Source organism: Arachis duranensis, chromosome 6, assembly GCF_000817695.3.
Source record: "Arachis duranensis cultivar V14167 chromosome 6, aradu.V14167.gnm2.J7QH, whole genome shotgun sequence".
In the NCBI taxonomy this organism is placed as follows: Eukaryota; Viridiplantae; Streptophyta; class Magnoliopsida; order Fabales; family Fabaceae; genus Arachis; species Arachis duranensis.
Genome location: NC_029777.3, coordinates 52,737,380 through 52,750,068, shown reverse-complemented (window position 1 = coordinate 52,750,068; position 12,689 = coordinate 52,737,380). Strand labels below are relative to the sequence as shown.

The 12,689-nt window shown below is 37.8% G+C and overlaps 1 non-coding gene across 1 annotated transcript; it reads right to left on the bottom strand.

Annotated features, from left to right (window-relative positions):
- Nucleotides 1-11,980: 11,980 nt before the first annotated feature.
- On the bottom strand, nt 11,981-12,088 carry LOC127740400 (small nucleolar RNA R71). The gene has a single exon (XR_008001077.1). It is a non-coding gene; the product is annotated as a small nucleolar RNA R71 (small nucleolar RNA).
- Between the last annotated feature and the right edge of the window lie 601 nt (nt 12,089-12,689).

Here is a 12,689-nt window from a genome sequence, read left to right as displayed (position 1 = left end):
TAGAGGTTTCTCCGGCCTTAGATGCCATAAATGGTTATGGAAAAACAAAAGGCAATGCTTTTACCACACCAAATTTAGAAGGTTTGCTCGTCCTCGAGCAAAAGAAAAAAGAAGAGAGTAGAAGAAGAAGAAATAGAGGAGATGGAGGTGGCTTTGTGGTTCGGCCAAGGGGGAGAAGTAGTGTTTAGGTTATGTGAAAATGTAGAAGTGAAGATGGGTTTATATAGGGGTGGAGAGGGGGGTAGGGTTCGGTCATGTATGGGTGGGTTTGGGAGGGAAAGTGGTTTGAATTTGAATGGTGAGGTAGGTGGGGTTTTATGAAGGCTGGATGTGAGTGGTGAAGAGAATAGTGGGATATGATAGGTGAGGGGTTTTTGGGGAAGAGGTGTTGAGGTGATTGGTGAATGGTTGAAGAGGAGAGAGAGTGGAGGGGTAGGTGTGGCTCCTGTGGGGTCCACAAATCCTGAGGTGTCAAGGAAAATTCATCCCTGCACCAAGTGGCGAGCAAAAATGCTCATTTTGGCAATTCTGGCGTTAAACGCCAGGCTGGTGCCCAATTCTGGCATTTAACGCCAGCTTCTTGCCGTTTCCTGGCGTTTAAAGCCAGTCTGGTGCCCCTTTCTGGCGTTAAACGCCCAGAATGGTGCCAGACTGGGTGTTAAACACCCATTTGCTGCTCTTACTGGCGTTTAAACGCCAGCAAGATTTTCCTCCAGGGTGTGCTATTTGTCTTTCTATTTTTCATGCTGTTTTTGCTTTTTCGATTGTTTTTGTGACTTCCCATGATCATCAACCTATAAAAGAAATAAAATAACAAAGGAAAATAGATAAATATAACATTGGGTTGCCTCCCAACAAGCACTTCTTTAATGTCAGTAGCTTGACAGTGGGCTCTCATGGAGCCTCATAGATACTCAGAGCAATGTTGGAACCTCCCAACACCAAACTTAGAGTTTGAATGTGGGGGTTCAACACCAAACTTAGAAGTTGGTTGTAGCTTCCCAACACCAAACTTAGAGTTTGACTGTGGGGGCTCTGTTTGACTCTGTTTTGAGAGAAGCTCTTCATGCTTCCTCTCCATGTGTACAGAGGGATATCCTTGAGCCTTAAACACAGGGGCTTCTTCATTCACTTGAATGATCAATTCTCCTCTGTCAACATCAATCACAGCCTTTGCTGTGGCTAGGAAGGGTCTGCCAAGGATGATGGATTCATCCATGCACTTCCCAGTCTCTAGGACTATGAAATCAGGGGTCCTGTCTCTTTTGAGGTAATCTCTGCCTAGTCAAGTCATCCAGTTCTTTGGTGAGCAAAGGGGGTTCATCCTCCCAAGTCTCATTATCAAATAACTTGTCATTTAACTTCATGATTGCTCCAAGGTATTTAACAACTTACTCTTCAGTGACATCTTCATTCTCTTCAGAGGAAGAATACTCATCAGAGCTCATGAATGGCAGAAGTACATCCAATGGAATCTCTATGGTCTCAGTGTGAGCCTCAGATTCCCATGGTTCCTCATTAGGGAACTCATTGGTGGCCAGTGGACATCCATTAAGGTCTTCCTCAGTGGCACTCACTACCTCTGCCTCCTCTCCAAATTCAGACATGTAGGTCATGTTAATGGCCTTGCACTCTCCTTTTGAATTCTCTTCTGTATTGCTTGGAAGAGTACTAGGAGGGAGTTCAGTAACTTTCTTACTCAGCTGACCCACTTTGGCCTCCAAGTTTCTAATTGAGAACCTTGTTTCAGTCATGAAACTTTGAGTGGTTTTGATTAGATCAGAGATCATGGTTGCTAAGTTAGAGTGACTCTGCTTAGAATTCTCTGTCTGTTGCTGAGAAGATGATGGAAAAGGCTTGCTATTGCGAAGCCTGTTTCTTCCACCATTATTGTTGTTGAAACCTTGTTGAGGTCTCTATTGATCCTTCCATAAGAGATTTGGGTTATTTCTCCATGAAGGATTATAGGTGTTTCCATAAGGTTCTCCCATGTAATTCACCTCTTCCATTGAAGGGTTCTCAGGATCATAAGCTTCTTCTTTAGATGAAACGTCCTTAGCACTGCCTGGTGCAGCTTGCATTCCAGACAGACTCTGAGAAATTATATTGACTTGCTGAGTCAATATTTTGTTCTGAGCCAGTATGGCATTCAGAGTATCAATCTCAAGAACTCCTTTCTTCTGATTCGTCCCATTGTTCACAGGATTCCTTTCAGAAGTGTACATGAATTGGTTATTTGCAACCTTTTCAATGAGTTCTTGAGCTTCTGTAGGCGTCTTCTTCAGATGAAGAGATCCTCTAGCAAAGCTATCCAATGACATCTTGGACAGTTCAGACAGACCATCATAGAAGATACATATGATGCTCCACTCAGAAAGCATGTCAGAAGGACACTTTCTGATCAATTGTTTGTGTCTTTCCCAAGCTTCATAGAGGGATTCACCTTCCTTCTGTCTGAAGGTTTGGACTTCCACTCTAAGCTTACTCAATTTTTGAGGTGGAAAGAACTTTGCCAAGAAGGCATTGACTAGCTTTTCCCAAGAGTTCAGGCTTTCTTTAGGTTGTGAGTCCAACCATACCCGAGCTTTGTCTCTTACAGCAAAAGGGAATAGCATAAGTCTGTAGACCTCAGGGTCAACTCCATTGGTCTTAACAGTGTCACAAATTTGCAAGAATTCAGCTAAAAACTGATGTGGATCTTCCAATGGAAGTCCATGGAACTTGCAATTCTGTTGCATTAGAGAAACTAATTGAGGCTTAAGCTCAAAGTTGTTTGCTCCAATGGCAGGGATTGAGATGCTTCTCCCAGAGAAGTCGGGAGTAGGTGCAGTAAAGTCACCCAGCACCTTCCTTGCATTATTGGCATTGTTGTTGTTTTCAGCTGCCATGTCTTCTTCTTTGAAGATTTCTGTTAGGTCCTCTACAGAGAATTGTGCTTTAGCTTCTCTTAGCTTTCGCTTCAAGGTCCTTTCAGGTTCAGGGTTAGCCTCAACAAGAATGCTTTTGTCTTTGCTCCTGCTCATATAAAAGAGAAGAAAACAAGAAAATATGGAATCCTCTATGTCACAGTATAGAGATTCCTTGAGGTGTCAGAGGAAAAGAAAATTAGAAGGAAGGGGTAGAAGAATTCGAACTTAGAAAGATAGAGTTCTAATTGTACATGTTAGTCCATAAATAGAAGGATGTGAGAAGAGGGGAAGAAATTCTCGAAAATAAATTTAAAAAGATTTTAAAAACATTTTGAAAAATTGAAGAATGATTTTCGAAAAATATGATTGGGAAAGAAGTAAAGTGATTTTTGAAAAAGATTTTGCAATTAGAAATCAAAAAGATATGATTGAAAACTATTTTGAAAAAGATGTGATTAAGAAGATATGATTGAAAATATATAGTTTTAAAAAGATATGATTGAGAAGATATGATTTGGAAAAACAATTTAAAAGATTTGATTTTTAAAATCAATGACTTGGCTAACAAGAAAAGATATGATTCAAACATTAAACCTTTCTCAACAGAAAAGGTAACATACTTGAAATGTTGAATCAAATGATTAATTGTTAGCAAGTATTTTTGAAAATGGAAATAAATTGATTTTGAAAATATATGATTGAAAAGATATGATTTGAAAAGATTTGATTTTGAAAAATTTTGAAAACTTGAAAAAAATTTGCATTAAAAACAAAATCTTCCCTCTTGTGCCATCCTGGCGTTAAACGCCCAGAATGGTATCCATTCTGGTGTTTAACGCCCAAAATGCTACCCTTTTGGGCGTTAAACGCCCAGCCAGGCACCCTAGTTGGCGTTTAAACGCCAGTTTTCCTTCTTCACTGGGCGTTTTGAACGCCCAGCTTTTTCTGTGTAATTCCTCTGCTGTATGTTTTGAATCTTCAATTCTCTGCATTATTGACTTGAAAAGACACAAATTAAAATTTTTTTGGATTTTTAATGATGAAGAAAAATCAAAATGCAACAAAAATCAAATAAATAATGCATGCAAGACACCAAACTTAGAAGTTTGTATACTACTGACACTAACAAATTGAGAATGCATATGAGAAACAACAAAACACACAAAACAAGACCAAGATGTCTTTGGATAGCTCTGCTGGAGGATCTCTTCATTTGAAGAAGACGCCTGCAGAAGCTCAAGAACTCATTGAAATGGTTGCAAATAACCAGTTCATGTATACTTCTGAAAGGAATCCTGTGAATAATGGGACGCCTCAGAGGAAGGGAGTTCTTGAAATTGATACTTTGAACGCCATATTGGCTCAGAACAAAATATGGACTCAGCAAGTCAATATGATTTCTCAGAGTCTGAATGGATTGCAAGCTGCATCCAACAGTACTAAAGAGGCAACTTCTGAAGAAGAAGCTTATGATCTTGAGAATCCTGCAATAGAAGAGGTGAATTACATGGGAGAACCCTATGGAAACACCTGGCAACGGCACCAAAAACTTAGTGCACGAAATTGTGATCATCAATGGCGCCATCAACATGGTACGCTCAATTGCAATCTCAACTCTTTAACTAACCAGCAAGTGCACTGGGTCGTCCAAGTAATAAACCTTACGGGAGTAAGGGTCGATCCCACGAAGATTGTTGGTATGAAGCAAGCTATGGTCATCTTGTAAATCTCAGTCAGGCAGACTCAAATGGTTATGAATGATTTATGAATAAAGCATAAAATAAAGATAGAGATACTTATGTAATTCATTGGTGAGAATTTCAGATAAGCGTATGGAGATGCTTTGTCCCTTCCGTCTCTCTACTTTCCTACTGTCTTTATCCAATCCTTCTTACTCCTTTCCATGGCAAGCTGTATGTTGGGCATCACTGTTGTCAATGGCTGCAGTCCCATCCTCTCAGTGAAAATGTTTAACGCGCTCTATCACAGCACGGCTATTCAGCTGTCGGTTCTCGATCATGTCAGAATAGAATCCAATGATTCTTTTGCGTCTGTCACTAACGCCCCACAATCGCGAGTTTGAAGCTCGTCACAGTCATTCAATCCTTGAATCCTACTCAGAATACCACAGACAAGGTTTGGACCTTCCGGATTCTCTTGAATGCCGGCATCAATTCTAGCTTATAACACGAAGATTCCGATTAAGGAATCCAAGAGATATCCACTCAATCTAAGGTAGAACGGAGATGGTTGTCAGGCACACGTTCATAGGTGAGAATGATGATGAGTGTCACGAATCATCACATTCATCAAGTTGAGGAACAAGTGATATCTTAGAACAAGAATAAGCTGAATTGAATAGAAGAACAATAGTAATTGCATTAATACTCGAGGTACAGCAGAGCTCCACACCTTAATCTATGGTGTGTAGAAACCCCACCGTTGAAAATACATAAGAACAAGGTCTAGGCATGGCCGAGAGGCCAGCCCCCATGATCTAAGAACTAGACGTCCAAAGATGATCCTAAGATCTAAAGTGATCAAAAGATGAAAATACAATAGGAAAAGGTCCTATTTGTAGAGAACTAGTAGCCTAGGGTTTACAAATATGAGTAAATGACATAAAAATCCACTTCCGGTCCCACTTGGTGTGTGCTTGGGCTGAGCATTGAAGCATTTTCGTGTAGAGACTCCTCTTGGAGTTAAACGCCAGCTTTAGTGCCAGTTTGGGCGTTTAACTTTAACTCCCATTCTTGTGCCAGTTCCGGCGTTTAACGCTGGGCAGTCTTGAGCTGATTTGGAACGCCGGTTTGAGCCATCAAATCTCGGGCAAAGTATGGACTATTATATATTGCTGGAAAGCCCAGGCTGTCTACTTTCCAAAGTAGTTAAGAGCGCGCCAATTAGGCTTTTTTAGCTCCAGAAAATTCACTTCGAGTGCAGGGAGGTCAGAATCCAACAGCATCTGCAGTCCTTTTCAGCCTCTGAATAAGATTTTTGCTCACGTCCCTCAATTTCAGCCAGAAAATACCTAAAATCACAGAAAAACACACAAACTCATAGTAAAGTCCAGAAAAGTGAATTTTAACTAAAAAACTAATAAAAATATAATAAAAACTAAGTAAAACATACTAAAAACATACTAAAAACATTGCCAAAAAGCGTATAAATTATCCGCTCATCACCAAACAAGGTTTTACGCCGATTTCTTCATCCATGCGGACGCGCCTTAAGCGTAGACGCGCGGGTCGCCAAGAGAAAGAACGGCGCTGATGATTGGATTTTTGACGGTTTAGAATTTCACAAATGAATTCTCGTTGCAAGTATAGTTTCTAAACCAACAATAACCCTTTCATACAAAAGATTGTTTGTCACTAGTACAAACCCCTAAATTTATAAACCGAAGTATTGGAACCTCGGGTCGTTCTCCCTAGAAATTGCGATAAAGTGCCTTGTTATTGGTTATGGAGCTATGTTTGGGGTTTTTGAGATATTAGACGTGAAAGGTAAATGGCAATGAAAATAAACTAACAACTAGAAAGCTCTTGGCAAGGTTGTGAGAATTAGAAGTCCTATCCTAGTTATCCTCCTCAATTGTGACCACAATTGTCCATTGCTTCCACTTAGTTAACCTCTAACTATGGAGGAAAGTCAAGTGGATGAATCAACTTGATTCCACAAGTCCTTGCCAACTCCCAATGTAAAGACTAGCTTTAGTGGTATCCAAATTAATTAGAAACTTCTAATTATCAATCAATAAAAGAATTAGATAACTCAAGCGTCACTAATTACTCTACCAAAGCCAAGAGGAACAAAATCAAACTCATATCTAGAAGAGAAATTTCATCAAACACATAAAAGGCAATAAAGGTAAACAACATGAATTGTAAGAATTAAAGGAAACTACAACTACAAAAGCAAGAGATCAATAATAGAAAACCAAAGAAAGCACAATTATCATGAATTAACTCAACTTGAATTGAAAGAAAATAGAAGGAACAAGAGTAGATCTACAACAAAGTATAGGAACAACATAAAGGAAATTACAACAAAAGAATGGAAGAATGATGAATGTAACAACAAAGAATTGAAAGGTAGAAGTAGATGAAAGCATGAATTAAAACCTAGATCTAGAAATTCTAATCTAAGCCTAATCCTAATTCTAGAGAGAAGTGAGAGCTTCTCCCTCTAGAAACTAACTAATCCTAATCCTAATGTGTAAAAAATGATTCAAAAAATCCCCTTTGCTCTTCAATCCTTGGCCCTTTTAAAGCACCTTGGCGCCAAAGTTGGTTGCAAACTGGGCCCCACAGCTCCTGAGAATTCGCTGGGCATGAATTCACTTAGAAATCAAGTATCAGCATCGACGCATACGCGCACAACACGCGTATGCATCCATGGGCCATTTCGCAGGGTGCGCGTAAGCGCTTGGTGCGTGCGTGTGTCCATGGGCGAATTCAATTCTTTGGCTTTCCATGATCTTCTCCACTTTGTATGCTTTTCCTCTCACTCCTTTGATCCATTCCTATCCTTTTCAACCTGAAATCACTTAACAAGCAAATCAAGGCATCTAGTGGAATCAAAAGTGGATTAAAAATCATCAAATTAAAGGTCTAAAAGCATGTTTTCACACTTAAGCACAAATTAAGGGAGAATCACAAAACCATGCTATTTCCTTGGATAAATGTAGGTAAAAGATGATAAAATCCCCCTAAATCAATAAAAGATAAACCCTACAAATGGGGTTTATCAACCTCCCAAACTTAAACCAAGCATGTCCTCATGCTTAAGCCAAGAGAGAAACAAAGGGTATCAACATTTATTCAATAAAATCTAACTAAATGCAATCTACCTATATGCAACTATCTACATGAATGCAAGTTCTTGGTCAAAATAAATCAATTAACAAGAAACATATATGCACAAGGGCTAAAGGACTAGCAAGTATAATCCACAATTGAATTGAGCTATTAAATATTTTTACAAACTTGCATGAAAGGAGATGATCATAGGTGGAAACATGTAATTGTGCATCAAACCCTCACCGGATGTATTTGCACTCTATTCGCTCAAGTGTTTAGGGTTGATTCTCTCAATTCTCTCCTAATCATGCTTTCTAAGATTTATTTTTCTTCTAACAATCAACATATATTTCAAGCATGCATACAGGTATCATGAGGTCTTTTCTTTAGGTTGTAATGGGGTTAGGGTCAAGGTAGGATGCACATATGGTTAAGTGAGCTTGAAATTTGAATCTTTGATAAGCTTAGACTTCCCACCTAGCCTATGACATCCTATACAATTAAGTTCTAACCTAACTACCCATTTTTCACTTTTTCACATACTCGTGTATTTTCTTTTCATTTCGCAACACATATGCATTGATTTTATTGAGCTTCACTTTGCTTTGGGGCATTTTGTCCCCTTTTTATTTCTTTCTTTTTCTTTGTTTCTTTCTTTTTCTATTTTTTTCTTTTCTTTTCCATATTATATTTTTTTCTTTTTCTTTTCTTTTTTCTTTTGTTTTTCTCATTTTTTTTGCAATAAAGTATATACAAAAGTATTAATGCATAAGGTCTATACATTCATTACACATGAGCATTGATGAGCGGATAATTTATACGCTTTTTGGCATTGTTTTTAGGTAGTTTTTAGTAGGATCTAGCTACTTTTAGTATGTTTTTATTAGTTTTTATGCAAAATTCACATTTCTGGACTTTACTATGAGTTTGTGTATTTTTCTGTGATTTCAGATATTTTCTGGCTGAAATTGAGGGACTTGAGCAAAAATCTGATAGGAGGGTGAAAAAGGACTACAGATGCTGTTGGATTCTGACCTCCCTGCACTCGAAATAGCTTTTCTGGAGCTACAGAACTCCAAATGGCGCGCTTTCAATTTCGTTGGAAAGTAGACATCCAGGGCTTTCCAGAAATATATAATAGTCCATACTTCATTCAAGTTTAGACGATGCAAATTGGCGTTCAACACCAGCTCCATGCTGCATTCTGGAGTAAAACGCCAGAAACACGTCACAAATCAGAGTTAAACTCCAAAAACACGTTACAACTTGGCGTTTAACCCCAAGAGAAGCCTCTGCACGTGTAAAGCTCAAGCTCAGCCCAAGCACACACCAAAGTGGGCCCCGGAAGTGGATTTCTACAATTAGACTTATTTTTGTAAACCCTAGTAACTAGTTGAGTATAAATAGAACTTTTTACTATTGTACTGGTGGTCTTTTTCACTATTTTTCGAATTCATATGTCATTTGGGGAGGCTGGCCATTCGGCCATGCCTAGACCTTGTTCTTATGTATTTTCAACGGTGGAGTTTCTACACACCATAGATTAAGGGTGTAAAGCTCTGCTGTTCCACGAGTATTAATGCAATTACTACTGGTTGCTATTCAATTCATGCTTATTCTTATTCTAAAATATTCATTCGCACTTCAACCTGATGAATGTGATGATCCGTGACACTCATCACTATTCTTACTTATGAACGCGTGCCTGACAAACACTTCCGTTCTACCTGCGAAAGTTAGAGTGTGTATCTCTTGGATTCCTTAATCAGAATCTTCGTGGTATAAGCTAGAATCCATTGGCAGCATTCTTGAGAATACGAAAAAGTCTAAACCTTGTCTGTGGTATTCCGAGTAGGATTTAGGGATTGAATGACTGTGACGAGCTTCAAACTCGCGACTGTAGGGCGTGGTGACAGACGCAAAAGGAGCAATGGGTCTTATTCCTGCATGATCGAGAATCGACAGATGATTAGCCGTGCGGTGACAGCTCACCTGGACTATTTTCAATGAGAGGATGGACGGTAGCCATTTACAACGGTGATCTCCCAACATACAGCTTGCCATGGAAAGGAGTAAGAATGATTGGATGAAAGCAGTAGGAAAGCAGAGATTCAGAAGGAACACATTATCTTCATGCGCTTATCTGAAATTCCCACCAATGAATTACATAAGTATTTCTATCTTTATTTTATGCTTTATTTATCTTTATATTGGAAAACTATTATAACCATTAGAATCCGCCTGACTGAGATTTACAAGATGACCATAGCTTGCTTCATACCAACAATTTCCGTGGGATCGACCCTTACTCACGTAAGGTTTATTACTTGGACGACCCAGTGCACTTGCTGGTTAGTTGTGCGAAGTTGTGAAGAAAGTGCTAAGATTATAAATGCGCATACCAAGTTGAGTGCCATTGTTAGAGATCACAATTTCGTGCACCAAGTTTTTGGCGCCGTTGCCGGAGATTGTTTGAGTTTGGACAACTGACAGTTCATCTTGTTGCTCAGATTAGGTAATTTTCATTTTTTTTCAAAAAAGTTTTAAAAAATCTTTCAAAAATTTTTATTTGTTTTCGTTTTTCCAAAAAGTAATTTTCGAAAATTTTTTATAAAATCATAAAATCAAAAATATTATGTTTCTTGTTTGAGTCTAGTGTCACATTTTAAGTTTGGTGTCAATTGCATGTTTTTAAAATTTGTGCATTTTTCGAAAACTCATGCATGGTGTTCTTCATGATCTTCAAGTTGTTCTTGATAAGTCTTCTTGTTTGATCTTCATATTTTCTTGTTTTGTGTCTTTTCTTGTTTTTCATATGCATTTTTTGTTTGTTAGTGTCTAAGCATTAAAAATTTCTAAGTTTGGTGTCTTGCATGTTTTCTTTTCTTGAAAATTTTTCAAAAATAAGTTCTTGATGTTCATAATGATCTTCAAAGTATTCTTGGTGTTTATCTTGACATTCATAGTGTTCTTGCATGCATTATTGGTTTTGATCCAAAATTTTTATGTTTTGGGTCATATTTGTGTTTTTCTCTCTCCTCATTAAAAATTCAAAAACCAAAAAATAAAAAATATCTTTTCCTTATTTTACTCAAAAATTTCAAAATTTTGGGTTGACTTAGTCAAAAATTTTTAAAATTAGTTGTTTCTTGTTAGTCAAGTCAAGATTTCAATTTCAAAAATCCTATCTTTTCAAAATCTTTTTCAAAAATCAAATCTTTTTCATTTTTTTATTATTTTCGAAAACTCTTTAAAATTGATTTTCAAAAATCTTTTTCTTAATTTTATCTTTTTTTTTTGAAAATTATACTAACAATTAATGTGATTGATTCAAAAATTTCAAGTTTGTTACTTTCTTGTTAAGAAAGATTCAAACTTTAAATTTTAGAATCATATCTTCTAGTTTCTTGTTATTCAAGTAATCAATTTTAATTTTAAACAATAAAATCTTTTTCAAAATATCTTTTCAATCAAATCTTTTTCAACCATATCTTTTTAATCATATCTTTTTCAAATCATATCTTTTTAATTTTCGAAAACTCTTGTCTCTCATCTCCTTCTATTTATTTATTTATTTACTAACACTTCCCTTCATCTAAAAATTTGAACCCTCTTCTCTTCTCTCTATGTTTGAATTTTTTCTCTTCTATTCTTCTTCCCTTCTACTTACATAAAGGAATCTCTATAATGTGACATAGAGGATTCCATACTTTCTTTGTTTTCTTCTCTCTCATATGAGCAGGAACAAGGAAAAAGGCATTCTTGTTGAAGCTGATCCTGAACCTGAAAGGACCTTGAAGAGGAAGCTAAGAGCAGCTAAAGCACAACACTTTGAAGAGGACCCAACTGAAATTTTCTAACAAGAAAAGGATATGGCAGCCGAACCCAACAACAATGCAAGGAAGATGCTTGGTGACTTTACTGCACCAAATTCCAACTTACATGGGAAGAAGCATCTCAATTCTTGCCATTGGAGCAAACTACTTTGAGCTAAAGCCTCAATTAGTTTCTCTGATGCAACAGAATTGCAAGTTTCATGGACTTTCATCAGAAGATCCTTTTCAAATTTTAACCGAATTCTTGCAGATCTATGATACTGTTAAGACCAATGGGGTTGATCCCGAGGTCTACAGGCTTATGCTTTTCCCTTTTGCTGTAAGAGACAGAGCTAGAGTATGGTTGGACTCTCAACCTAAAGACAGCCTGAACTCTTGGGATAAGCTGGTCACGACTTTCTTAGCTAAGTTCTTTTCTCCTCAAAAGTTGAGCAAGCTTAGAGTGGATGTTCAAACATTCAGACAAAAAGAAGGTGAATCCCTCTATGAAGCTTGGGAGAGATACAAGCAACTGACCAAAAAGTGTCCTTCTGACATGCTTTCAGAATCGACCATCCTGGATATATTCTATGATGGTCTGTCTGAATTGTCTAAGATGTCATTGGACCATTCTGCAAGTAGATCCATTCACCTAAAGAAAACGCCTGCAGAAGCTCAGGAGCTCATTGACATGGTTGCAAATAACCAGTTGATGTACACTTCTGAAAGGAATCCTGTGAGTAATGGGATGCCTCAGAAGAAGGGAGTTCTTGAAATTGATGCTCTAAATGCCATACTGGCCCAGAATAAAATATTGACCCAATATGATATCTTAGAGTCTGAATGGATTGCAAAATGCATCCAACAGTACTAAAGAAGCATCTTCTGAAGAAGAAGCTTATGATCGTGAGAACCCTGCAATGGTAGAGGTAAATTACATGGGTGAAGCCTTTGGCAACACCTATAACCCTTCATGGAGAAATCATCTGAATTTTTCATGGAAGGATCCACAGAAGCAAGGCTTCAATAATAATAATGGTGGAAGAAACAGGTTTAGCAATAGCAAGCCTTTTCCATCATCTTCTCAGCAACAGACAGAGAATTCTGAGTAGAGCCCCTCTAGCTTAGCAAACATAGTCTCTGATCTATCTAAGGCCACACTC